Source organism: Formica exsecta, unplaced genomic scaffold (assembly GCF_003651465.1).
Source record: "Formica exsecta isolate Colony F162 unplaced genomic scaffold, ASM365146v1 scaffold813, whole genome shotgun sequence".
Taxonomy (NCBI): domain Eukaryota; kingdom Metazoa; phylum Arthropoda; class Insecta; order Hymenoptera; family Formicidae; genus Formica; species Formica exsecta.
In genome coordinates this window covers 2,160-7,343 of record NW_021853585.1, presented here as the reverse complement: position 1 = coordinate 7,343, position 5,184 = coordinate 2,160, and the positions used below count along the sequence as shown (strand labels likewise).

General features: G+C 33.0%; 1 pseudogene; it reads left to right on the top strand.

Annotated features, from left to right (window-relative positions):
- Positions 1-918: 918 nt before the first annotated feature.
- Positions 919-5,184, top strand: part of LOC115244380 — a 6,409-nt pseudogene continuing 2,143 nt past the window's right edge.

Sequence of the window (5,184 nt, the reverse complement as noted above, 5' to 3'; positions counted from 1 at the left end):
CTTCGATGCAGTCAAACGGCCGGTAATGTCAACATTCTTCAATTATCTCCGGACCCACTAGGGCCACTTGATGGTTACAAAAATTTAACCAAGGCTGACGGTCTTTAATAATATCTCGTCGATGGTAATTAGCATTACGAAAGGCCTCAGTGTAGTTTATGATGTAGCATGGACTTCGTTTCGCACAGAAAGTTGTATAATTATAAACCTCGTTTCGCGTCCGAAGCACAGGGCGATGTGGAATGGACTTCGTTTCGTGCAGAAAGTTACAAACCCATGTAAAACCGTATAATTATGGAAATGTCGCGGACGGATGAAATGTCACGGACGATAAAATATCGCAAACGATGAAATTTGTTTATCTTGTTTTTTTTTATTATAATAATATTTTAACACGCTGGTGTTTACATCTTCTAACGTTAACTTGTAAAATGAAATATTTTAGCGAAATATTTTTGAATTTTAATCCTTTCTTTATATGAAAATCTTAAAAATTCTCCATTTAGCCAGATAATTAAAATTTGAATATCTCAGAAATTAGACACGTTTCCGCACATTTGCGTTTGACATATGTGGCATTCAACTACATTTAATAATGCTATATTTCTGTAAAATTTCATCAAATTCGGAGGTAGGAGCTATTCGGAATTTGAGCCAGAAATTGTTCGAATAAGTGAAAATCACATTGACTTCATATTTTTCTAATCTGTATCTCTACTACAGTGCTCGGAATTAGATATTAAGCCAGCGGCACACGATGCTATTTTATCTGCTAGATCGCTTGCTTGGAACTGTGATGGCAGTTGTGTTGGGAACGATGATAGAAAGTGATGTCACTGAGGGGCGTGCTGCTGGCTAGCCTGTTGATATTTGGTAATTGAACCCGTGCTATTTTTTTAGCATATTTCTCTACTGGCTCACGAGAAGAGCCAATCAAGACACAGCCACAGGTTAGGTTATTCTCTGACAAGTCTTGAATGGAAAGAAATATCTTTTTGCAGCTTGTGGTAGACGTCATATGACGTCTACTACAAGCTGCAAAAAAAAGAACGAAAAGAAAGAATGGTCTAAAGAAGCTATCTCATAGGATGCCAGTACAAAAATCATTACGAACCAGCACGAAAGCTTGCATCATCTGAAGCCAAGCCAGGAACACGGTCAGTAGCATTGCCAGCATAGCTGCCCACACAGCAATTCAGCAGATAAAATAGCATCGTGTGCCGCTGGCTTTAGATGACCTTTTCGGGTCGCCGAATATCTGAGGCGACGCTTACGATCCACTACCGTTCAAGGCTCGACAGCCGAACTGCCGATCGCACGTGTAAAGGCCATTGCACTGAAAAAGTTTTAGTAGTAATCGTAAGATCGTAAGCAAATCACTCACAATCAAGCACTCTAACAGTTTAACATTTTAACATTCTAAAACCGGTATTTATATTTTTTTATTCAAGGTCGTCTTAAGTGTGGTCTTGGGTCGTCTTAAGATCCTATTCAACCAATGAAATGGCCACACAGCATCTTTAAGACCGTACTTGATATGCTCTTAAATATAAGAACGGATTATGAATACCGGCCTAAAATTCTTACACTCAAGCATTCTAATGTAATAAGAATGTTTAATTGTGATTAGTTGTGATTTGCTTCCGGTTTTACGATTATTACGACTAAAACTTTTTCACGTACAATGGCCTTTACGCTGTGCTTCAGGAGAGTCCCTAAATAAAAATTATACTGGGATCGTATCTTCTGCCAAATCGTCATTAAAATTTTTCTTGCTAGATAATTTTTATTTTTATAAATAATTAAATATCAAAATTTCTATTATTAATATATTATATGTAGAGAAAAGTAGGGTAAAATCAGATAGGCGGGTCAAACCGGGTACCTTTGTTTCTTCGTGATAAATACTACTATCTTTGGCTAACTTGTGTTATTAGTTGTAGATTGATGCTATCATTATTTTGAGATGAACCGTGCCCACGAGTACACGATATTTCTTTTTTCAGAGAAGTTCAAAATTCTCGGGCCAGAGAAGATCGATATCGGGGCAACAATCGAGTCGTTATGGATTTTTTCTATGCGGAACATCTTCGGTAAAAGCAGCATTGCATTGTGTATATATTAAAGAATATATCGCATATAGTTTTGATCGTCATTTTGTACGCCGGAATATACAACCGCCGTATTTGTTACTTTCCTTGTGGGCAAAACCTTACACATCTCATTTTGTAGGAAGACAAATCCAAAAAGTACCCGGTTTTGCCCTACTTTCCCCTATATATAATCTATTATACACATATACATATATTACATATGTTATAATAATATATTTTAGACAGTAATATACAGGGTGTCCCAGAATTCGCGTATTCGGAATGCACAGCGTGATTGTCCGTGCCAAAAGAAACAACTTTTTTCTCTGGCAAAATTACGTCTGAACAATACTTTTTAAATGAGAGTAATTTTAAGTTAACGAATGAGCGCTCTAGGTTACGCATGAATCAGAGACGGCGCGCGAACGGTGTGCGTGGCGCGTGAGCGTGTTGTACGCTATTTTATCATTTTGTTAAAGATTTTATAAGAATTATACATGATATCTAAATATCGCTATTTTGAATACAACTTACTTAATAAGAGTTTAAATTGATCTAATTGATATCACCGAAGCAACGATTGAAAGTAAAATAAGTAGATTAGATAACACGTGAATAATTTTGATCCAAGATTATTGTTCCATTTTTAGAATGTTAGAACAATAATCTTGGATCAAAATTATTCACGTGTTATCTAATTTACTTATTTTATTTTCAATCGTTGCTTCAGTGATATCAATTAGAAAATGTTCTCTTATTAAGTAAGTTGTATTCAAAATAGCGATATTTAGATATCATGTATAATTCTTATAAAATCTTTAGCGAAATAATAAAATAGCGTATAACATGCTCACGCGCCACGCACGCCGTTCGCGCGCCGTCCCTGATTCATGCGTAACCTAGAGCGCTCATTCGTTAACTTAAAATTACTCTCATTAAAAAATATTGTCCAGACGTAATTTTGCCAGAGAAAAAAGTTGTTTCTTTTGGCACGGACAATCACGCTGTGCATTCCAAATTCGCGAATTCTGGGACACTCTGTATAATAATTACAATTTCGATAATAGCTTGTCACTAGTGGAATAGGCCTACTGGGGAAACCACTTTAAGCAAAATGCATTAACAATAGTACCTCATGGGTGATTATCGAAATTGTAATTATTATTTTAGTAATTATTATTACTATCTAACATATATTATTATAACATATGTGTATAATATATATGTGAATAATAGGTTACATATATAATATATTAACAACAAAAATTTTGATATTTGATTATTTATAAAAATAAAATTTATCTAGCAAAAAAAAATTTTAATGATGATTTGGCGAAAAGCACGATCCTAGCATATTTTTTATATAGAGACTCTCCTGGAGGCACCCGCGCGATTGGAGGCTGTCGGGCCTTGAACGATAGTGGGAGTGGGATCGTGGGCATCGCCTCAGGTATCGGTCTAAAAAGAACATTTAATTCTGAGCACTCATCTTACTAGATAGCAGAGTATATAAGGCTGCCTCTTGAAATAATCTTGAAGTACGCAACTACGCGAAACATAGAAGAGACGCATAATCAAACTTGTGAAAATGATAAAGCCGAAAGGATACGTTTCTTCTAACAAGGTACAAAAATGCAATATATTAAATTTAATAAATGAGTTTGAACAAGAATTAACAGAAATGTCTGGAAAATATATAGACGTCGGTTGTGGTCCCGGAGATATAACGAAATATATCCTTTTGCCAGCTTTAAATCCAAATGCGGTAATAATAGGTAAAACAATAATATACATAGACTAACGCTTATAACAACATATATTTGCTCAAATTATTATTTAATTCAATAATTGCATATTTTGAAGGTACCGATATTTCGGAAGGTGCTATCGAATTTGCGAAGAAAACATACAGTAACAAAAGATTCAAATTCGAAGTATTAGATATCCAAACTAGAAGTTTGCCTGAAAAATATATTTCTGGATTTGATTATATATTTTCCTTTCACGCTTTAAATTGGTGTTATGACATTCGGTAAGTCAAAATTCTTAAGTAAATATAAACTAGGCTTGCCCAACCTATCGATCGCGATCGACTGGTCGATCACAGCGTGATTTTTATCTAATTATTATAGAAATATACCCATAGTTGATGTGACATTGAACTAACGTCAAAAACCAAATGTTAAAGTAAAGTTAAAATTCTGATCAAATCGACATTGAAATGGTACAAATTATTGACGATTCTTCGGCTATTATTTTGACATAATATCAATATTAAATCAACCACATTTAATTATATCCTAATACTTTGCAAAGTATTGCAATTTTATATATAAACAAATGTAAATTTCTTAAACAAAAGAATAACACTTCTTTTTTTCTAAAGTTATGAAATTATTAAAAGTATATTATATCAATATATAATATATTATATTATACATTCTATCAATTTGTAAAAATGTTTAAAATAAAGTTAAGTTTTGTAATTTTAATGTAAATTTTTAAATATTTAGATACACAAAAAATTTATTTTTATAATATTTTTTTACAATTCTATCGCATTATATATAACATAATTTCAAAGAAAGAGAAGTAAGAGTGTTTAATATATTAGCTTAACATTTCATTAAAATAGTTACATCTATTTTAAGAGTTTAATTAAAAATTGAAACTGAAAATCGCAATAAGCATAAAAGCTTCAAAAATTAATTACACTCATCTGTGTTTTATTTAACAGACAAGCGTTTGAGAATATTTATCGTATGATTTGACCTGGTGGGAATATACTTTTGAATTTGGTAGCATCTCATAAGACATATAATATTATGAATATTTTGGCTCGAGATATTCGTTTTGCACCATACATACAAGTAAACTTCATTATTCTCATGTTCCATCAAATCCGCAATTTTACAGCTATATAATTATTACTCTTATGTTTATACAGGATGTCAGAAATTATGTTTCGCCATTTAATGATTCATGCTATCCTCACAAAGAACTGAGAAAAATACTTAAAAGCATCGGGTTTGAGGTTTGCCATTGCAGTCTTCGAGAAACGACATATTCCTCTAAAGATACCAGCAATTTT